Source organism: Rattus norvegicus, chromosome 8, assembly GCF_036323735.1.
Source record: "Rattus norvegicus strain BN/NHsdMcwi chromosome 8, GRCr8, whole genome shotgun sequence".
In the NCBI taxonomy this organism is placed as follows: Eukaryota; Metazoa; Chordata; class Mammalia; order Rodentia; family Muridae; genus Rattus; species Rattus norvegicus.
This window is the reverse complement of record NC_086026.1, coordinates 56,820,086-56,844,354: the sequence shown is the minus strand read 5'-3', so window position 1 is coordinate 56,844,354 and position 24,269 is coordinate 56,820,086. Positions and strand designations below refer to the sequence as shown.

At 42.9% G+C, this 24,269-nt stretch overlaps 1 protein-coding gene and 1 long non-coding RNA gene across 9 annotated transcripts in view; one reads left to right on the top strand and one right to left on the bottom strand.

Annotated features, from left to right (window-relative positions):
- Cadm1 (cell adhesion molecule 1) overlaps positions 1 to 24,269 on the bottom strand; it is a 330,891-nt gene that overhangs the window by 230,910 nt on the left and 75,712 nt on the right. The window lies entirely within an intron of this gene.
- Positions 1 to 24,269, top strand: part of LOC102550632 (uncharacterized) — a 42,726-nt gene that overhangs the window by 9,360 nt on the left and 9,097 nt on the right. For 2 of the 3 annotated variants that reach the window (XR_010054154.1, XR_010054153.1), the window contains exons 2-3: positions 10,229 to 10,425; positions 19,128 to 19,284. This is a non-coding gene — a long non-coding RNA (uncharacterized LOC102550632). The remainder of the gene's footprint in view (positions 1 to 10,228; positions 10,426 to 19,127; positions 19,285 to 24,269) is intronic. The other variant, XR_005488643.2, reaches the window with a different exon arrangement.

The window sequence follows — 24,269 nt, the reverse complement described above, 5'->3', positions numbered from 1 at the left end:
AAGGGGAAGGCTGTGCTTGTGTCAAGACACAAAATCTCTACTTTTCTCTTAATTTTACATAACCTTTTAAAAATAAAACCCATCCCACTTCCCCAGGATCAGTAAAACTCCTGGAAGCAAACGGGTGATTCTGCTACAAACTGAAAACAGGAAGCACAGACCTAGCAACAAGGGGAAGGAAGATAAACGCCATCATCTAAGTGATACCTCACAAAATATGCCACAGCTAAGGGAAAATGTCCTATTTACAAAAATAAATGTTTGCATCTTATCAAAGGGATAACATGCTTAACACACAAAGTGCTCCTTTAAAACCTAACAGCAAAAGCACCCCTACAGGGAAAATGGACAGGAGGTATGAACAAAGAGGAATGTGTAGAAAAAGAAAACGTCAAAAGCATGGTCAACACAGAGTCAAAAATGTTTTACTCATAAAAAGCATCATCTGACAGCACAGTCTGTGTGTGAGACCGGGGTGAAAGTACCTGCCCAGTGCTCACAAGTAGGCACAGAGAAGGCAAAGCCCTAAAGGCAGATTGTATCAGAGATATAAAGGCAGATGTGTACATCAATATAAAAAAGGTAAGTATGGGTGTCTCAGTAACACTGATAGACCTCCGGCTAAGGATGGTGAGATTAGCAAGCCATTTGGCAAACACCATGGCCAAGAATAGAGGCTAACACAGCAGAGCGGAAAGAGATGGGGCACACACTTGTGAGAGCTAGTACTGGTGCGTCGAACTGACTTCATCTGGAATCAACCGAAACTTAGCCAGCTGGGCATTCCTGTAAGGATTTCTTGATTACATCATTCAAAATGGGAAAGCCCACCCTAAATCTGGGTCACACCGTGCACAGAAAAGGACACAGGAAAATGAGGCTGCTGCCTTTTGCTGCCTGCCCTCACTCTAGTCCATCTATCCTTTGCGAAAGGTAAGAACCTGCTTCTTTAACATTCCAGTGTAGCCTTCAGCCAAGCCCTCTCTTTAAGAATCTAGAGAGAACTCTAGCAGTAGATCAGGACTGCTGAGAATTTCAGGTTCAGAGGCTCAACAACTATGGCATTTTCATCAGGAGATGACCGTTGTTGTACTGTCTGGACCACAACCTGTAAACCTCTGTAATAAATCCCCTTTTAACATGCACTCATGCACATACACAAGTACTCACATATACACATCAATTCTATTTCTTGAGAGAGCCCTGACTAATATACCACTGCAGCTAATGTCTTAGTTAGGGTTTACTGCTGTGAACAGATGCCATGACCAAGGCAATATAAGGTCATTTAACTGGGGCTGCCTTACAGGTTCAGAGGTTCAGTCCATTATCATCAAGGTGGGAACATGGCAGCATCCAGGCAGGCATAATGCAGGAGGAGCTGAGAGTTCTACATCTTCATCTGAAAGCTGCTAGGAGAAGTCTGGCTTCCAGACAGCTAGAATGAGGGTCTTAAAGCCCATATCCACAGTGACACACCTACTCCAACAAGGCCACACCTCCTGATAGTGCCACTCCCTGGGCCAAGCATATTAAAACCACCACACCAGGAGACTGAAAGGATCAGAATTAAGCATAGGACCAATGGTACTGAAAGCCAAATTCTTCATTTAACAAACATACCAAGAGGGACGCAGATCATGTTTAGTTAAAATCTACCTATATGGCATCAGAAAAAAACAATTGTGGACAGTTCAAAACATCTGACTAGTTGTACTTGACAACATCGAGCTGATAAAAACAAAGGACAGACTGAGAAGGGGTCACAGATTGGTAAGTGGGGAGTGACAAAGTCAAGTGTAATATGTCCTCCTAGCCCAGAGAAGCACAAGGGCATTAGGGAAGAACTGGTGAGATTTTCATTCAACCTAGAGATAGGTAACAGTGCTGCACCACTGTGACTCTCTGGTTTTCACACTTTGGCTGTAGTTACATACGGTCGTAACAACCTGGATGTCAATCTATGGGCAGGTTTGGTATGATTTCTACAACCCTCTCCTGCTTAAGTCTAAAGTCAGATTCTTAAGACTGAAATTGGTTTTCTTTTCTCTCTCTTTGCTTTCTTTCTTTTTCTTTCTTTCAACCCTTTGTTTCTTTTTAAGGCACAGTCTCACTCTGTAGCCCTGGCTAGCCTGGGACTCAGGATATACCAGGCGAGCTGGCATTCCAGGCCTGGGCCACCCTATCTCTCTGCCATATTTCTTTAAAAAAGGTTCAAGGCAGAAAAGGAGAAACGAAGGGAGGGAGGGAGGGAGAAAAGGAGGGAGGGAGGGAGGGAGGGAGGGAGGGGGGAAGGAAAGGAAGAAGGGAGGGAGGGAGAAGCTTTTCTTAGTGTAGCACTGAGACAACAGAAATCATAAAGGAAAGAAGGAAGAGGGAGCAAGAGAGAGATTCACTCTATATGTCATAAAAATGCTGAACAAGTTACTCAAAAACTCTGAAATTTTCTGAAGAAAAAAGGCACAAAGAGGACATTTCTATGACCTTGGAGGAAGGGAGGATTTTTAAGGAGGCACAAAAAAATACAAGCCATGCAAGAAAAGCCCAAGATTGCCTGCATTCAAATTAAAAACTTTTGTTCAACAAAAGATAGCGTAAACAGGGTAAAAGAACAAGGCACAAACGTGAGATGCACACAAGTAAGGGAAGACTAGTGTGCAGAATGTGAAGAGCTTCTGCACATCAGGAGGAAACACAAAATGACCTAAAAACCAGAAGAGGGAACCTGATAACAGGAGAGAAAACTGAAATGGTCCAAAAATGTGCATTGAAACTGGGCCTCACAAGTCAGAGAAATACACACCAAAACTAGGATACATTTCCACTGCGATCAGAGGAACAGCCAGGCAATAGCAGTAATGGCAGAAGCAGGAAGCAATGGAACCCTCGCACAGCACCTAGGAAACCAGCCAGGCGCATGCCACACCTAGCCACGTTATCCAAGAAAGCCAAGGGAGCCTAAAGCAAGCCGCACACATCTAGGGAAATTCTTCCACATTTCAAAGGAGAAGAGACACAGAACCATAGGCCCCATGTTATCCTTACACTGGAGATGAACTCAAATTCTAGAAATGACCTACCTGGCAACCCAAATTATTTTTTTTACATTTCTTTTTGCATATAGCAATGAATATTAAAAATCATAACCGCATGAACCAAGATGAGTAAGTCACACGGATGAGAGTGTGAAGAGCAAATTTAAAAATACAGCAGCAGCAGGGTAGTATTTTAGTATACATGGAGAGTGTGTGCACTCCACATGAAGCTATGCTCCTAGCCCAGAAGCATGGATAACATTCGTTAATATTTTATTTAAAATATGCAGAATGATAGTACCTATATAGAGAGGCAAATGCTTAAAAGAAAATGAGTAGGAACTTGAAAAGCTAGCTCAGAGGTTCAGAGTGCTTGGACAGAGGATCTAAGAGCAATTCCCAGAAGCAACTTCAGACCGTTCACAACCATCTGTAACTCAACACAGACACAGACAGACACAGACACACACACACACAGACACAGACACACACACACACACACGCACAGACAAGACATACATACATACATACATACATACATACATACATACACACACAGACACAGGCACCCTCACAGACCTGCACAGATACACAGACACAGACACAGACACAGACACACACACACACACACACAAATACACAAGCACCCTCATGGACCTACATACAGACACACACAGACACAGACAGACAGACACACACACACGCATCCTCATGGACCTACACACAGATACACAGACACAGACACAGACACACACACACACACACACACAAATACACAAGCACCCTCATGGACCTACATACAGACACACACAGACACAGACAGACACACACACACACGCATCCTCATGGACCTACACACAGATACACAGACACACACAGACACACACACACACACACACACACAAATACACAAGCACCCTCATGGACCTACATACAGACACACACAGACACAGACAGACACACACACACACACACACACACACACACACACAGACACACACACACACACACGCATCCTCATGGACCTACACACAGATACACAGACACACACACACACACACACACACACACACACTTTTTTAACAAAATGACTAAAACCGAGAGAGTTGATGAGCTCTACAATGAAGATTATCGGAGTTAGGAAAAGACCCCAGTGGTCTCCTACAGCTTTCCTCAAATGTTCAAGGCCCTGGGTTCAATCTCCAGTAACATGACACAGCCTAACCCTAGGAAAGAGGGCGAGGGCTAGGACCAGGGAAGAGAGAAGCACATCTAGATTTGGCAATGCTCTGTGCGATGATGCATTCTTCTACTGCCGTAGACAGGCCTTTCCACAAATGGGAAAGGTTTCGGTAACAACCTGTATCTCAGACAGCCGCCCTCACTGAGGGACAGCTTTGGTTTAACCTGGTAGGGTTGTTTGTTTTTTGTTTTGGTTTTTTTTTGTTTGTTTTTTTAATTTTATATAGTTTTCCTATCAAGATTTACCCCCAAAATCATATTGATATGTAAACATAAAGAGTATCTTTAGACCCCATACTCTAAAAATAGAGCTTCCTCTTTCTTTCCTTAAAAACATTCAGACACTTGCTCATTATTCATATATTCAGTCACATCAGAAAGAATTTCTATTTGAGAAGAAACTTACTCAAACCCTCCTTGAGTGAGCTGCAGACCCCGAGTACGCTGGGAATGTTAAATCTTAAGGACATTTGTTTTTAAAAACAAAACACAGTAACAACAAAACACAGATAATTGGCAGTAAGTTTAACGAGGCCTAAATATAGCCAAATAAAGTCACATTTCCTGAGACGAATACCGGCACAGGCATCACTGTGAGAGCTGTGTGTTTGGTGGTAACTAGTATGAAGCACCCCCGTAGTTGAGGAGCCATGATAAAAATAATAATAATAATAATAATAATAGTAATAATAGTAATTAATAATAATAATAATAAAGTCAAACTCAAATACTCTTGGGTACATATATAAAGAGTGTCCTCTATTAGACAGAATTAAAACAGCTGTAGCTGACTGCTGGCTTTCACGATGAACAAGTGCAGTGGTCTACTGAAAGGTCAACATGCCACCGTTTCCACACTCCTCAGTACAGACCACAAAGACCCCATTCACCACCCTTCTCCAAATGAAGTGTTAGTGGTCAACAGTTGCTCCAATGGTGCCAGTGACCTCAATGCACTGCTGCTTGTGCATTAATTCCACAAGGCTGAAAAAATGTGTTCTCTAGCTCCTAGGGTTTTTATTGCTAATAGACACCATGACTACAGCAACTCTTACGAAGGAAAACATTTCACTAGGTCTAGCTTACAGTTCAGAGTTTTAGAAATTAGTTCCCTGTCCTCATGGTGGGAAGCGTAATGGCAGGGGGGCGGACATGGTGCTGGAGGGGTCAGCAGGCAGGAAAGTGAGCCCCTGGGCCTGGCTTGAGCCTCTGAAACCTCGAAACCCACCCCCAGTGACGCACTTCCTCCAACAAGGCCACACCTACTCCAACAAGGCCAAGTGTCCTAATCCTTTCAAATAATGTCACTCTCTATGGGCCTATGAGAGCCATTTTCATTTAGATTACCACAGGCTCCTTAACCTGTGGTTGTGATCTTTCAAGCTGAAGGGCAGACACACTGATTGTGAAAGGGGCCATAGGGGAACATGGCAGCATATCAACATGGAAAGGTTGGGTTGACTTTATGAAAGCTCATGATATGGCCCAGCGAGTGCCCAACAATCTGGCCTTCCACATCAGGAAGGTTTCAAGGCTCCCTCACACAGTTACGAAAGCAAGTTGTTTCAAACTGAACTCTGTCCTGGCATTTTAGTCTCTGTATACTGAAGAGCAGTGTGGTAAGCCAGTGTGAATGATGAATAAGCCCCTTAATTATCAAATTTCTAAAAAGTTGTTCTCCTTCCCTGTGGGCTCCAAACTGAGCAACAAGTTCCAAACTCAATTTTAAAACAGGACTCATTTTTAAAAAAAGAAAACCTTAAAGGAGGTGGTAATGTCGACACTGGCAACAGCTCAGACAGAAGTTGGGCTGTTTCTTACCTTTACACGAGAATGAAAACAAATGATGCCTTTCTTTAAAAAACAAAATAAAAACACCCCTATACTAGATTGGTAACTCTGACTACCCCCCAAAAAGTGTCATTTTAATTCCTCAAACAACAATTTTTCCTTCTGACACAATAGCTCACTTCTTTAGCCTACAGCTAGTTGGCCGAAGCCATCAGTTGAAATCCTTGCATGATCCAAGATCTGGGACTGAAACCAAAAGGCATAAATCAATGAGGGCCTGGTTCTCTGTGCTGCTGTGCAGGCCAGCACTCATGTGGGGTGGCCAAAAGCTGTGGGCAAGTTCACAACTGTGCTGGTGGGAGATCTAAAGTCTCAGGACATGGGAAGGAGTCATCCAATGATGCTCCAGGGAATGTGACTTAATCCTCCTTTTACTGTGGAGTACTACATGCCGGAGAGCCCACACATTCTTACTGCAAACCCTTATCCATAACCAACTCTACTCCAGAAAGGTAGTTAAGTCATCCTTCTTCTGTGGACCGGGTTCCTGGACAGTTGAAACCCTGTGACAAAAGAAGCCAATGGGAGCTGAGGGAAGGAAACGATGTTGGCCAGAAAATACTTATTCCAGCAGAAAAGTTACATTTGATGTTGTTCCAAAAAAAGAATATTGGCAGGAAATTCAACATTTTGTGCTTTCTGCGGCTACTAAAATGAAATGATTTTAGCTCTAATACGGCGATGAGAAACAAACTAAAAGCACACAAAATCGGTAACGCCAACCCTAATTGCACAATGTCTACATCGCCAGTCCAAAGAGGTCAATGCAGCAGCCTGAACAGCGTTAAGTGCACACAGAGATGAGCAATGAACTTTAAATCCTCGTCTACGGGGAGGCGGACAGGAGCGCACCTGTGCAGGGGAGTTCAATAGCTAGGCAGGAAGAAAGCGGCTAAGCGCCAACATCATCAACAAGCCGAGGACATAATAAAGCACAGTCCAACTTCAATTTTTGCAAAGACACTGGTATTCTGACATTCAGAGAAGGCACTCAACACCGCTCTGTAACACACAAAAGGGACGTGTAATCCACGCAGCGCACAGCCACTGAAGCAACTGCCAGGTAGGACAATCCGAAAACAAGATTTCTTAAGAAGTCCCATTCCCTACTTCATCCCTTTCTGCTTTCTTCCTTTTCTTTCTTAATTGTTAAACACTGGCATGCTGAAGGGAGAAATTCTGAAAAACAATCACCATTCATTCACTCAAGGGCTGACTCTAGTACTCTTGAGCCAAGGGAAGCCCAAAGATAAAGGACACTGGAATGATGGGTTTTTAATGAAGCAATGGCCCAACTGAGTAAGTGGTGCAAAGAAAGCACGAGAAGAGCTGAAACCTGATCCGGTGGCAGAGAATAAAAAGTCAAAATAGTCCAGAAAGTGCCTGCAGCCTCAAGAGATCTTCACTGCTTTACCTTCCACACAGTCTTTTTTTCAACGAATGCTTCCCTGTGCTTTCTTTTCTCTTTTTTCTCTTCTTTTTTTTTTTCCTGCTCCCAGATATATAGCATTGGGGCAGGGATAAATTTCAAGCTGGCAAAAGTCCAACTCCAACAGTTGCAGCTGTAGTAGCTGCCTTGTTTACAAAGCAATTCAGGAAGCTTTTAGAGGGCAGAGTGCACCAGACAGACGGGGGTCTGTAAGCAAAGCATGGACGGATCCCAGTGTACTCAGAACAGACAACGCATCTGTTCCCAGGTCCCCCTTGGAAACGTGCCTACTCAGACAGCAGTCAACTTCATTGCTCATGTTTTTTGAGGGAAGTATATCAACTTAATCCGTTATATCAAAATTATATAACTCTTGAGCCAGCCCTTGGACCATCCTCAACACCCTAACCAGACACTGGAAACAGCACATTGCATGTTTTGAGCACACTGGAATGAACTACGACCAGGTAGTCTTTGCACACTAATGGTGTCATGCCTAAGTATGCCTCATGTTACCATGTGAAGTCCCTCCCTCACAGGCAAAGCTCATTAGACAGCACCTATACTCAACCAAGTGCCAACCTTGATTGCCTCTCTTACTTCTCAGATACGAACTCTCTCGGGTAGCTTCCACCCCCCCTCCAGTTCTGTACAATGGTAGAGAACATGGCTGTTTTTCTTTTCTTGCCACAGTTTCAATTCAGAACTCTTTCCTAAAAAAATGGAAACAGAGTCAAGAGGTAGACCTGGGAACAGATCGAGGAAGTCATAGAATTTCTGGGAAGCAGAGTAGATCAAGTCTACTTACAAAACTATAGGTGATCAAAGATGAGATGGGTAAGACTCCAGTTGCTAATGATGGCATAGATAGATAGATAGATAGATAGATAGATAGATAGATAGACAGACAGACAGACAGATAGAAAGTACTTTCTGGGATTTAAAAAAAAAGAAAGAGGGGCTGGGGATTTAGCTCAGTGGTAGAGCGCTTACCTAGGAAGCGCAAGGCCCTGGGTTCGGTCCCCAGCTCCGAAAAAAAGAACCAAAAAAAAAAAAAAAGAAAGAAAAGAAAGAAAGTAACCAAAGGCTTAAGAGTTCAAGGGGGAAAAGTAATTTAACAGATTGAACATAACAAGGAAATGAAAACATTAAATACACAAACATTTAAGCCATGCACTCACACCAACTTTCTTCTGTGGATTCTCTGGGTGGGCTATTTCTTATAGCTACAGCAAAGGACAACCATAATCCAGTTGCTTGCATGACCATAAAAATGATTTCCTGAACTCACATGAAAAGGCTCACACTCTGATGACAGAGCACTGTGGATTTACAGTGGGAGTTAAGTGCCACGCACATAAAGCCCTGTTTCTGCATGTGCAATAACTAGACAATAAATTAGCATAGAGCCCAGCTCTGGCACGCCTCTAACTGTGTAATTACACATATTAATTACATGTTTAATTGCATATATTAATAATACCTTGTCTGTAATTGCAATGTATTCACGTAAACCTAATCAAGGAAAACTAGACGATTTAAATAAAACTTGTAATAGAAAGTGTAACAACTACGCTAACAAGATGGGGAGAGGGACGCATGTGTGTGACAAACTGTTTGTGTCAAGAAGAATAGAAAGTGATTCTCTCTCCTGAACATTATTTCAGGCCCATTTAACACAATCTGTACCACTCGATGACTGTTCACTGTCCTACACACATCAAAGCCGATTTGGACAATGTTCCTGACTTGGGATAAAATTTCAGGGCTATATTTAGTTACGGAATGATAGGAAAGGTTTACGTTTTTCGGCTTAATAAACAGCAGAATATGCTTAACAACTGGGATGGCCATTACAGGATCTGTCATGTCACGTAACACAACAGAGAAGTCTCACTCACTGGTGACTCCAAAAAGTCTGACTTAATTGTCCCCTTAAGAAATTAAAAAAAAAAAAAAAAAAAAAACACAGGTGTAATTATTTTTTTGGTCCAAGGAAGTAGAATTCTATTTTGGAAAAATCGTGGGGACAGAATTCATTGCTGTAAGCAGTCATTGAGTCCTTGTTGGTTTTAGTATCATAGACCTTCACAGGCCAGTGGGAACTCCTGAAGGTGCATTTCTGTGAACGGGACCAGAATCTGATAAAATGCAAAGTCAATTAAAATATAACAAGAGCTCCAATACAGTAACTAAAGGAAGAAATTGAGGCCCCTTTACTTGACTATCTGATATTTTATTAAATATTTTATAAGATTTAAGAAAAGATTATAAAACTTACAGCAGGCCAAAAGGTTTTAGCATGAAGCTCGGAAATGTTCTAGTTTAATCCCACTGGGTTTTTGGTTTTTTTGGCGGGGGGACCCGACAATTCTGAGGCTAAAATAAGTTGAAATGAGGAAGCCTGTAAACAAATTTATGAAGCAGACCAGTAATTTAAAAAACAAATACTGAACCTGCTTTTATAAGCAGCTTTACAAAGCAGGCTTGAATCTTTTTTTTTTTTTTTTTTTTGGTTCTTTTTTTCGGAGCTGGGGACGGAACCCAGGGCCTTGCGCTTCCTAGGTAAGCGCTCTACCACTGAGCTAAATCCCCAGCCCCGGCTTGAATCTTTTTAATTGTTATTAGACCGAGTGTGCTTTCTTAGTGATTTACATTCACATTTCCATAGGAGCAGAACAACACAGCCTTCTAGCAGGTTCGGTTCTGAACTAGAGAATGTAGGACAAGACAAATTTTCGGAACAAGACCACACTGCTGGCTGGACTCACAAGGGGCTAACTACCACACTGGAGTTACACGTGCCACCTGAGGGTAAGACATGGCCTGTGGATGGAAGACGGTCTTGACTGTGCTCACCGAGGTGAGGTGAGAAGACACATCCACTGTGAGTAGAGTATTCCCTGGGCAGGGAGCCCTGAACTGGGAAGCTCTGGCATTCATTGCACTGCTCGCTCCTCCACTGAGCTGCAGCCTTCCCAACCCTGACATGCTTGCTGTGCCTGGAACTGTAAGCCAGCGCAGCCTTCTCCCTTAAGTTGCTTTTGTCAGGTCACGTCTCACAGCAGCAGGAAAAAAGACTAAGTCAGGGGCTGTGTTGGTTTTCCACCACCCAACTGGGTCAGGAAAACTGCCCTGAGAACAATCACCTCTTGACTCGGTGTAAGAACTAACACAGAGGTGGGATTAAAATTTCAGTGTTGCTAAATATAAGATAAAATAACATTTTTAATTTCAGGATTCACTCAGCACAGTAAAGTTTAATTCGCTTCTCTCTGTCTCTATTTACTATGAAGTTTCTGATACCTGCTTTAAGTGGGTTCACTTAGGTGACCTTTCTTTACACATCAGTTATCCTCTAATAAAGAGGATTCCCTACAAGATCTGAATTTTAAAGGGAACTTCAGCTTCAGAATTGCACCGGGGCCGAATTACACCTCTTCTAACACAGTGAAAATGAAGGAGAAATTCTGAGCCTGAAAAATGGTTTCAAATCCCAGCTGAATCACACAGTGGCTGCAGTGACTCGGGGAAACATCTCTTAACCTCTTTCAGATCGTTTTCACACCTGCTTTCACACCTGGGAACAAGTGGAATGTTCCCTCCACCTCACGGTGCTATTAGGAAATAACTCCCAGGAGAGCTAACAAGGTGACACCCGGAAGAGCAATTTTAGTCTGCAGACAGCCAATTGTTGCTTACGCTTATGTACCTTGCACTCTTTCTCTACAAAGAGTTCAACCCTCAGCGTGTGGCATTCAAGAGTCCGCTTATGAGCTTTCAAAAGTTATGAGCAGAGACCCGTGCAAAAGAAATTAGCAGAGGAGGCAAATAGGTCATAACAGATTTGTCATTTAAAAAAGGAAAAGAAAAAATATAAACAATGATCAAACTATGATTCCAATCCAAGTGAAAGAAACAGGGTAGATTTTGGGGAGGGGGGAGAAACTGCATGTAAGAAAAAGCCAGAATGATCTCAGCGTTGAAGAACTTAGCCAGGCATCACTGTTTTTCTTACATAATGGAGCCCCCAAACACAAACGTTGGTAAGACAGCAGCAATTTGCAGCTTGTGAAGCCCTTCCGTCCACTCTTATCTGCCGTGCCAGTTGCATGTCTCTGAGCATTTTAAGTAGTGCCATGGCACAGTACCTCAGACGATAATGCCAAGTCACGCCACTAATACACAACTCCACCGAAGACCCTGACAGAAAATTTTAGCTCTGGGTCATGCAGTTATGAAGAGATAATCAAAGACACATTTCTGTGAAAAGCAAGAATCCTATTCAAAGCTGTGCATCTTTGGCCAATTGTCCTCTGCTTTCTTGTATTAAATCTCCAGAGTAAAAAAAAATATGAAACAATAATGCTTCTATTTTTGCCCATCAGAGTCACTAAAGCCTGATATGAAGCGAACTGCTCACACTGTCAACATGGAATGCATAAATCTGCCGGGTAACAGTAAGCTCGAGGAGCACAAATCACATCTAGTATTCTTGTAGCTGTTCCTTATCAGTATTTAAGCAGCAGAGACAGTTAGAGCAACAAGCACAGATAAAAGCACACCACACTATTTAAATTCACCCTGTACTCCAGGACCCCAGCACATGCTCTGTTCTGCACTAGGACTAAACTCCTTATTTTCAGATTCAGTGCGTAACTCGAGTCCTATGATACTGCAGGAGTCTCGGCTCCTCTGTATAGCCACAGACCAACTTCATGCTGCTTAACTGCAAGGATTACAGACGGGTGGGGTGGAGGAGCCGGGGATGGGGGTAGATTCTGTACTCACAGTCCAAAAAGTCCAGGCAAACAATAAATAAGAAAAGCTAGTAGAAGAAATACCATCGGGCTAAAGTGTACCTTTGTGGTACAGCATATATTTCGAATGCTCAAGGCCCTGGGCTCAACCCTGGGCATCAAAATAGGGAAGTAATAAAATCAGAAAATGATCTGGGCAATGTTTTAATATTTTTGAAAACTAAAATAGTTACTGTTTAGACCGAATCATGTCAGCCATGAGGAATGTGATTTAATAAGAGAGCAGAGATGAGATGGGGGTGGAGTTTCTAGAACAATATACTCAAAAGCATTTGCAGTGGGTTGAGAAGCTTTGCGGTGGCCATTTATTATGTATAAAGAGACATGTAAACATCACTCAGGCTGTACACGTCAGTGTGTTTACAGCAACACAGGGGAGAAGGAAACACTAAAGGAAGCACATGGCCCAGTACCTGTCTTTCTTAAACCATCAGGGGGAAACAGATCTCAACTCACTTGATAAGCGGCTGGCTGGAGACTGCACAATCTCCCCCCAGCAGCTCATTAAACTGTTATGTTACCTCGATAGTCAATTCCTGCTAACTTAAACGCAAATCAAAACATTTTAATTGAATCATGCATTACATGACGAAGGGTGCTCTCTGTATATAGGAAATTTGTGGTGAGTCTTTGCAAAGTCATTCATTGCTGTGCTCAAGCAACTGGAGTATCCCTGGCAGGCACAGCTCAGATGTCAGTACATCAAGTCTTAAAGCAGAGGACATCTGTATTAAAAAAGATGCTGTAGGTACTCTTACCATATACCTTGACATGGCTCTGACTCACTATCTAGTTCAGAAATGAGCAAGAAACTGCACTAATGACTTGCAAACACATTGGATTGGCATGAAGAAATGTTTTTGCCCTCCTCAACTATCTGAGAGCACTAGGAAGGTTTCACTGCAGCATTAAAGTAAGATCTTAGGGGAACACTTGCCTTGCCAGTCCTGGGGTACGCCAGTCATTTACACTGTAGTGGCTGGGTTTGTATGCTTTTGTTATCCATTAGAAAAAAACAAAAGTCTTTCAACATCATAGCCCTGAGGAATGGCATGTCCAAATGGGTAGGACTATTAGCTTAAACAAGAATGGACAGTAGAGTCTCTGCTGCATCATGTGATCTATTCACGTTTGAGACTGCTATATTTAGAAAACTCCTACAGAACATGAGAACTGAAAGGCACAAATCAAACTGCTACCTTCCAGGACTCCAGAAACAAATGCTAGCCTCTAGAAAGCGTGAGGCATTTGGGGGTTTGCTTCTGCTGAGAGCCACAGCAGAATCAGAATCAACACACACACACCCCACATTATACATCTAAAAACATTTCTGCTGCAAAGTGCATTAAACTGTTCCATACTTGAGATCAAGGCTTTTACATATTAATGCCAATGAACCAATAGCCCAAACCCCAATGTTTATCACTACCTGAAAAATCAAATTAAATATACCACATGAAGGAGCTAACCAAATTTTACCTCCATTAAACCTAAGCCAAGAGTGAGGCCTTGACAATAGGATTGAAGAGATTAGGGCTTAATTTAAACAGAGTGACTGCAATAAAACAATTCAGATGTGAGCCTTTACGGGAGCAAGTACTTAAGGCACCTCCAGACAAATATTTACATAAACTATACAACATTATAATCTACTAAAGATAAAAGATTCAGGAACCCATTCAATCATAATTTAGAATACAAATATTACAGGAGGAGGGAAGGAGAAGGCACGGGGAGCTGGGGCCTATAAGTGAGTGCCCAGTGAAGATTTTTTCCGAAGGTAAGAGACAGGATAAATAATGGGTGAAATTATGAATGTATTAACAAAAAGTCGGAGAAGCATCTGATTTTGCTGTGCCTGCTGCTGGCCACATGTCCCACCCCACAGTCATGCCTGGAGATCTTATCTTGAGAGACTTCCCTCCTGTTCGCCGGAGCACTCTCCATTTGCTAGTTTTGTTTCTCTGGTTCTGAAATGATTTCCAAGCACTCTTCCCACTGGCTGGGCTTGGGTACCAAGTCCCCTGCTGCCTGGCTTCCTCCTCATCATGTTTACTCTCTCACACTCAGGAAGTCACAGAGAACTCCAGGCAACAGACATCTTATCCCGCCTTCTGCAACCCCAGGAAAACATCCAAGAAATGTCTCCTGGGGATCCCTTTGCTACACCCCCTTTTTGCCTTAAAGAGTACAAACCATAAACAGACAATATCCCTTTCGAATTCTTACGTCACATAATTATAAATTGCAATCACCAGAGATTTCCAGTTTGCAAAAATCTCCCTGTTAATGAAAGCTATGTGTTCAGGTTCATAAAGCCAATACCCCATCTGGTCTTTTAAAGGAGGAAATTAATGGAATCCTCTAGAGAATTAAGAAATCTTTGACCATGAACCTGAAAATGAGCCTCTGAGACTCAATAATCTGATTAGTTAAACTGGGTGAGCATGATGACAGAATGGACCTTAAATGGGAAGATCCAGAGCTAGGAGCAGATGCGAGACTCAAGAAGTGGCTTACATCCAAACCCAGCGTCACTCGGCTGGCTCTTCTACAGATTCATCAAGGGAACACATTTTCATCCTCAGCACTTGCATCTCCACTGTGCCCATGTCCTGAAGGATACTTATCTACAGGATGAGATGCTTTTTTGAATGCTAAAGCCATAGTATCTTCCCATGGCCTCCTTAGGAATCTCATCCTCTCCAGGGTCACCTTGAAATACTCAAGAGATGTATTTATAACAGATGAGATGTATTTCTCAACAGATGTGTGCTTGAGAATTACCTGGAGAACTTCAAAGGGGAAACATGGCCAGGTCCTACACTGCAACTCTCGAGCTCTTTGGAGCCTTAAGCACCCAGCAACACAATACACAAAGACAAGGCCACACAAGAGATCATCACACAGAGTCTAGGCACAGCAGAAAACTAAGACCTGGCTTCCCCATGATGGCTGAAATTCCTCATGTCCTCGACTGCTTGATACTGCCAGCCAAGCTCTGGCCCCATGTGCAAAGGAAGCATCCAAGGGCGCTGGCACTCCTGCAGTGTTCAACAGGCTGTTCCAGGCACGAACTCTGAAAGTTGCCATTACACTCATGGAGCTGGCATCCCAGGGTGTCACAGGTGTGTTGATAGTTGGTGCAGTCTGCTTTGTTTACAATTTCCTGCCCAATAAATTGCATGTTTCTACAGATGTCTAACAAATTCAGGACATTTACTCCCTCAGCTGTCACTACCCTGCCGTTTATCTCCTCCTCATCCATCGGTTCTGATGGTATCCAAAGACACGTTCACCGGCATTAGAAAAGGTCATTAAAAAGCTCTTACAACCATCTGTACCCAGATGGACAGGTCTCCAGCCAAAATGGAAGAGGTTCCCGCTCAAAGGGACCCAGAGGACCGGATGCCACACGGTACCACAGTTGGATTTTAATTATTGTTTGTGGGTCCTGAATTATTTACATTTGAGCTGTAAATCTTAATGACCCATGCCATGTTCTTCTTGGCTTACCAATGATGAACAAAGCCAGAGCAGAATCATTTACCTGATTCAATGATGCTGCAGGAGAGAGGCCAAAGAAAAGTGTATCTTCCTAAATCGCCTTGCACAGGTCTTGGAGCAAATTATTGTCACTCGGATTCTTGTCTACCCTATTTGTTATACACTTATCAGAGAATCCCCCACTGCTGTCATAATATCTCTCAGTGGTACATGTACTTTGGACAGGACATGTTTTATTCCTTGACCTCTATCTTGCATATAGAAATATTTTTATTTTGTTCAGTGAAAGTGCAATTGGGCGATGCTAGTTCGCTTGTTTTTGAGACAGACACTCACTGTGTAGCTGAGGGTGGCCTTTCATTCATAAAGTTCTTGCTTCCGTTCCCCAGGGTTATGGTTCTATGTGTGTATAACCACATCTGGCTATCCCCCCCGCCACCACCACATACACACACATACCTTAATTATGCTCTTCTGGTTTTCTTTCTATTTTGAGACAAGGTTTTATGTATCTCAGGCTAGCCCTTAATTCAGTTATGTTACTAAAGATGACCTGGAACTTCAGATCCTCCTGCTTCCCCTTTACAAGGGTTGGGATATGCGCATGAACCAAGGGTAGATAGTAGTGCTGGGTTACAGGCCCTAGGCTTCATGCATAGTAGGCAAGCACATTGCCAACTAAGCGAGCTACATCCCTAGCCTCAGAATGATTTTTTTTTAAAAATAAGATAGTCTACAACATGTTACAGATGAATTTGCTGGTGCAAACTTCCAGAGTGAACGGGTTAAAGACCACAATGCATCTTGGCAAAGTTGGCATTACTGCAGCCAAAATCGGAAACACTCAAGGTCCTTTCACCACACAACCTTGCCAAGAAAAATGAGATTGATCCAGGGTTTGAACTCACCTTACCCTGAGTAAATGAGAAAAGTGATGTCCTTTTGGGCACCAATGTTTAGCCACCTAGACATCTCTGTCTGAAGAACTGACCTTCAAGTCCATGTTAGTCAGTTCTGAGTGAGAGCCTGACCCGAGTGAACAGAGCTGGGCAAGCACACGTTACAGAGTCGCTGCAGAACTTCACAACACCATCTCTGCCTGCCCTTCAGAACCCCAAGCAGGCATGCTCACCAGCGGTGCCAAACTGTTCAACTCATCAAGTCTATGAACACTGCATACGGAATGCAAACATTTTCCTCCATTTGGGCAAACATTGGCACAGATAACTTTTCTTTCCAATGTTAACAGCAGGGAGCTTAAATAAAAGTTCAGTTTCTCCAAGGGTGGGGGAAGAGAAAAAAATTCTAATTCTAAAAATGTCATCAGCAGCTTGCCGCCGCAGCCGCCGGAGACACTGTACATGTTTCCCTCAAGTATGGTTCGCTCAAATGAACTTGACAGCTTCAGGGATCACTTAAAAGAAAGAAAATTTGTTGCATGAGGCCTGCCAGACACAAAAGGATCACGTCTCAACAGATGAGACTTGATAGAGCCCCATCTTAAATATTTCTGTACGATGATTATGTGAACTCAGAATTAGTGCTCTGTCACACATCTGCGTGCAGGCCTGTGCCCTGAGGGTGTTCCTCCAGCCCATTCACAGGACTCTCCACTAGTAGCTGCCAATTAACTCTGAAATCTTGCTACTGCTATTAGTTTCTACCAAATGAATTAAGGGACATCTGGGCATACAAGCAAAATTCCACAGCTAAACTTAAAAATAAGCTGTTTTCCCCTTGACTGCAGGTGTGTGCAGGTCAGATAAACAATTTTAACTGTGTTACAAATTACAGGTGTCAATACCTTCTCTAAGCCCAGCTAGTGCTGGAGAGAGATGTATGCAGGCAGGCCATTGACTGAAATGGGACTATTCAGAATAGGTTTCCGTTTAAACCTAATTCTCCAGTTTCTGAAAACCCGGTAAAAACCAGGTGTGAATATGCTCGTTTGACCCGAAGCTGTAGCTCTCAGACATCTGATTAAAAGGAAAAGCAGGTAGGCATTACAACTCCCCAGAAAGCCACAAAAATAAAAGGCTCCATCTTCAAGAATGCTGACTCCAATTACACCACCATGGTGGGGAGAAGGTCAGATCAGCGGCCCGGAGCTGTGCAAGCCCATGGCAGCTAAGCGATCAGGCAGGTGAGGCAGCTCAGCACATCTATTTGTTTTCTCAGCCTCCTAACCATAACCCAGATTTCTGGATCCTGGTCCTTATACAAAGGCAACATTTTACAAGTGAATGGTCAGCGTGATCTGACCTCCAAAATGATGAGAGAAAAATTAGAGGCCAATCTTTAATATTAAATATTTCAAATCTTTGTAACAGCAGCCCTCTAGATTTAACTCCAGACTTGTCAGGAACTGACCATCATGTTTTTAGCCACTGTGTTTATTCCTAACACTCAGAAATATCTTCAAAAGAAAACTCAAAGTTGGTTGGAAGTGCTTTTAAAATACACTTGCAAAACATTGTCTAAAGGAGAAAAGAAAAAAGCAAAGAAGAGAAAACTGGTTACTAAATACACTAAGTCTTGAAAATGCTAAAAGCTGGGCCTCCTCATATAAAAAATGTGCATTTTAATACAGCAAACAGGAAAGATAACCCAGAACAGCAACAAGAAGCTAAAACTTATGTGGGCCTTGACATAGGCAGGCGTCAGCCTCCAGTGTTCTGGTAAAGACCAAAGGATAGAAGTTGTGATATGAGTTCAATGTTAGATCCTGGGTTTCCATTAAACAGTAAAATTACAGAGCATGCACAAATGACAGTGGCTTTGTTGACTTCCCCCTTGAAAGAGAATCCTTCACTGTAATCTTGTAACAGTCATCTCCACAGATTACACTTGCACCTGGACAAACTTAAAATATTCATTACTTAGCAAGAGGAAATTAAAATACAAAACAAAAAAATAGTAAAATTAACAACAACAAAAACTACCTATTGTTAGATCTGAGCAGCCTCATAACTTTCCTTGTGGATCACAAAGGAGACACTGTGAGCATTTCCAGAAGGGACAGCAATTCATTCTTTTGATTTTTAACTTGAGAAGACATCTTGGTATGTTTATTCTTGGTTCCCAGTTCTTACCATTGACACTGTGACCGAAACTCCATTTTGCACATTATTAACTAATAAGAGTGGAACTCTTAGCTTCCACTCATCTGAAATGCAGAACGCATACATATTTTACCAAAAGGTTTACTATGCATATTAATCTTTTATGCATTTTATTCCTCAGAGTGTGAAAAGAGACAACTTGAAGTAATAGAGACTGCCAGGTGTTGGTGGCACCCCTTCCACTGTAATGACAGCCATGACTTAAGATTTTGTCTCGCTCTACTCTGCCTCTGAATTGCAAATCTTCAGGTTGCCACAGCAACTCTATACAGTGACAGGTAAGCTTCAGGAAGCACCCCGGTCATCATTTCCATCTTGTTCGCTTTGCCACGTAGCACTCTGAAGTCCCCACTGTACAGGGGACACCAGGGCTGGATCCCCTCACAGAGTTATTCCAGCCCACTGTCCACTTGCAACGATTAATCATTCCTGCTTCCTGAGCTGACATATCGAGGTAGGGAAACGACATCCTAAATGAGCAGAGCTGATTACCTGGGAAAGCAATTCTTCAAGATAGCTCGGCTAACTAATAGCTCCATCTGCTACAGAGAAACACATTCCAAACCCCCAAAGTAATGTCAGGATGCGACTGACAGAGTTGGGTCCTGTGTGCCAGATTTCTGCGTGTCATCACAGGTGTTTGATGAGCACAGAAAGCGCATGAACTTTCTTTCCTCCATGGGAGAGCTGGTGTGAGCTCATGTTAAAATATCCAGCCACCAGAGAGGATATTTTGGTAGAGTTCTAGGTGTGACTTTCTGTTTTTATAAAGTGTGAAATAAGACTTCAATGCGAAGTTGCATGAACTTCAGACAAAGAAAAGGCAGGGCAGGCCTAGGGTAAAACTCACTCTTCTAAAACACAAACAAGAGCAATGCTAAGGGAGACGAGCGTTCTGCTTCCATCAAAGTGTGAGGCAGTATCTAGAATAAAAGATTCAGAGCTTGTTTCAAGGCCGCTAAATAAAAATAGAACGTCTATGGATCCAGCCCATACATCGGAGTTCAGCAAATTCAACAAACTTAAGAAGGCTGCGGTTAGAATCCATCGATACGTTCAGCAGACAGTTAAATACAAGCTGGCCATGAGATCCGGAGCTCTCCCAAGCTACCCTTATGGACAGAACTATAAATGGCTCCCTGCATTTTTTTTTAAATCTGAATAACAAGCAGCTTCTAAAGTCACCACTACAGATCCTGTCAGCTCCTTCATTATTAATAAATCTTCCATAATGCAAATCAGTTTCTAACATCTCAATGCTGAGTGTTTAAGGAGGCTGTGGGTTTCATTTTCCTGATCAAAGCATTGACATTTTACAGTAGCTGTATTTAACACTGCCTCTGTATCGAATGGGAACAGACTCCAGTTCTTTCCACATTAGCTGTGATTTTAATAACATGCCAAGCAAAGCAGGCTGGCGTAATAAGTTTCATTGCACCCACTTCAAAAACAGATAAGCGCCTCATTTTCATACAGTTTCCACTTGTTGCTAGGTAACCACACCATATGAGACATCTCCAGGCATTATGCAGAATGCATCCTCTTCACCTAAATTTGATGTGCTTTGGGCATTAAATACTGTTATTTTAACCATACCTATCACTCAAGCAGTTCAAGCGTTGGTTTAGACTGTGTATAGGTTTGTGGGATTGTTGCTTTTAAGAAGATCTTAATGTACCCAGATTGGAAAAGATAAACTACAATAATAGATGTCTCTCCTGCCCAAAGGTGAGCCTACTGCCTCATCCAATGAACTGAGAGCTTGACATTTCAAAGAAGACAAAGCGAGCCCTCTCAAAGATACCCATACTATGCCCTCTTAAAAGTAGACGATGTCAATTAAAAACTTCCTCACTGCTTTACGTGACCATGAAGGGAACTTGGTAAGCAGGGGTCTATATGGAGTTGGGCTTCCCCTGCAGGCTTCGAACAGAAACCCTTTAACTAGGTGCATCCGGGCCAAAGCGGGGAACCCCATCTGTCAGCCAAACAAACCAGCTTTCTGCTGGCAGAAAGGAAAGCTCTGCGGGGACAGATGCAGCCCCAACCTGAGCTACTGAAGGGCTCTGGCGACAAGGAGGCAGGGGGGCCACCTGCAGGAACAGCAACAGACACTGACATTTTCGAACGAAAATCAATCTTAGCAAGCAGCACCAGGCATCTCCCAAACATGAATTTTCTGTTAAGCTTTCAGAATATTCCATCCTATATGATTAGTGGACGCTAGGAAAGTGTTCTGTCACCTGATCTGCTATGTAGCTAAATAAAATGGTCTCTCTCAACGATGATATAAAACTGAAGAAACTCACTCCAGCAAAAAAGTAGTACTGAGACACAGGATCAGATTCTGGCCCTCTGACTCTCCTGTCTGTCTCTCCGCTCAAGTTTCAGTGCACCAAGAGTATGGCTGGCACTTGCTTCCACAGCTGGCTAGAAGTGGGTGGGGCCCACACTGCAGCCCCAGCAGAAGCAGGTTAAAGGCTATGCTTTTAACGTCTTTTTAGATAAACTTGCTCTAGCCCTAGTTAGCTGGGACAGGAGCTAGTGGTCTCTGCTACACCAGTTGGGTTCCATCCAGGGTGCGTTCTCCCTCACCTCTCCACCCTCCTTCCTCTGCCCTCTCTGGGCTCTTCCACAGCTTCGAAGTACATGCGGGGACAGAAGAGACGGGGACAGTGGAGAATCAGAGAGGGAGAAAATCAATAACCATGTAATAAAAAGTTATGTTTAAAAACTCTGGCAGACAGGAATACTCCAGGAACACAGGAGGATGTGAGGAGAGCATTTTACTTCTGTTCTGAGATCATCTGGCTCAACTTTGTTCCTAAAGAAGTTCCGATGGTGGGGAGGGACTCATGTGTAGGAAGGAGAAATCAAGGAGGAATGTGCATATCTCTAGATGTGCCAGAGACCCAGGATCGGGGAGGATTCAGGGAGTCTATGAGGTGACTCTAGCTGAGACTCCTAGCAGTGGGGGATGTGGAGCCTGAAATGGCCACCTCCTGTAGCTAAGGACACCAACGCACCAAAAATCCTCTGACCCAAAATTTGTCCTGCCCACAAGAACTGTAGGGATAAAGACAGAGCAGAGACCGAGGGAATGAAAACCAATGAGTGGCCCAACTTGAGACTCATCCCATGGGCAAGAACCAGTCCCTTACACTATTAATGATACTTGACTATGCTTGCAGACAGAAGCCTAGCAGTGTTACTGTCTTCTGAGAGGCTCTACCCAGCAGCTGACAAAAAGAGATAGGGACCCACAGCAAAACATTAGACAGAGCTCATCTTATAGAAGAGTTGGGGAGAGGACTGAGAAACAACAAGACCAACAGAGTTAACTAACCTGAATCCATGGGGGCTCCCAGAGACTGAACCACCAATCAAAGAGTATAAAGGGGCTGGACCTAAGCCCCCATGCACAATATTTAGCAGATATGCAGTTTGGTCTTCATGTGAGTTACCCAACAACTGGGGCAGGGATTTATCCTCACTTTGGTGCCTGCCTGTGGATCTGTTTCCCTAACTGGGCTGCCTTGTCAAGAGAAGGAGTACGTGGAGGGACCACATGAGTGGAGTACAGGGAGAGGGAGCTGTGATCTGGATGTAAAGTGAATAAATGATTAATGGGGAAAATACTTCCTAAAAGAAAGTTTAAAATAATCCGCACTGGGCACAGATTCTATCAATTAAACTTGAAGTGTGCATACTCTATGGCCAGTAACGCCATTTGTAGTGGCTATTCCTGGGTGTCAACTTGACTATATCTGGAGTGAACTACAACCCAGAATTGGAAGGCTCACCTTTGATCCTGATCTTGAGGCTGGGAGATACAAGTTTCTAACCTGGATCTTGGTATGGAGATCTTGAGGCAAAGTGGCTATGAATCCCAGGAGCTTAAGGCAAGGAGATCTCTGGGTTCAAGGTCATCTGGGACAAAGCATGTCCCAGACCCATGCCTGGTGGTACACACCTGTAATCTGGGACACACCTTCCGCTGGAGATTTACATAAGAACATTGGAAGGAAGAGTTTCTTTTATGCTTGCCTGCCTGCCTCCCTCCTGGGACTGAGCAACCACTAGATCCTTGGATTTCCATTCACAGCTGCTGATGATCATTGTTGGAGAGTAGAACTACAGACTGTAAGTCATCAACCAATTCTCTTACTATATAGAGACTACCCACAGGTTCTGTGACTCTAGAGAAACCTAAGACACCATTTCTTGCTATACACCCTAAAGGAATCCTCACACAAGCAGGTATGGGTGCATTTAGAAAAAAACCTCATTCGAACACCGGTTAGAGAAAAAAAAAGCAAAATAGGGAAAGGACACAAAATCCTGTATGTGGAACAAATGGGGAAGGGCAAAATAAACAGGCTAGAATAGAGCCTTTAAACGGAGTAATCGAAGTCCGAGTGCAACAAGGGACTTCAGGGACACTGCACATCAAAAGCAGCACCTCACGGGGTGATGAGGACGATATGCTACCATGAACAGAACATTCATGGAGGAACCACAGGGTTTCTACCCACCTCAGGAGAGAATGGTGACTGATGAATGATGAGGAGATGCATAGATGACAATAGACAGGATGAGCAGGCAGAGAAGGGGAAAGAAATGGAAGTGGAAACAGACGTTGGCTGGGATGGACGAGTCATCAATGGGACTCTAGATATCCTGAAAGGTATGTATGTGCAGCATGGAACACAGAGCATCATACATGATTGGCAAGCACTGGGCTCCACCCCAACCCAAAGCATTTTTCAGAAAAAAATTATATTCATGTAGTATTTTCATAATTAGAAATTTAAAATGAAGTGTATGTATAATGAGCTGGGTTTCAATCAAAAGAAGTAATATCAAAAATCAAAGGACATAGATCTGAGATTCCAGAATTCCACCCAGGAGCTAAGAGGTGAGTCTTCTCTACCACCTCTGAAAGGGTTCATTTTGAACATAATTCTAAGACAAAAATTACAGATATACTGGGTGTTTGTGTGATCTTATATAAGTATTAAATATCTAGACATCTCTGAGTTTCATTAGAAAAAAATTGTTATTACCAACGTAACTTCATACTACTATATGGTGTTACATCTATTAAGTGGAAAAAAAATAATAATAAAGTAAAAGTTCTTATAAAGCCTTCAAGGTATTTTGCCATAGGAGAAATATATATATATAAATGCTTCTCATTTATATAAAAGTGAATTCATTAAAAATGGCAAGAGGCCGTGCATCTGGTGAATTTGTCTCAGAG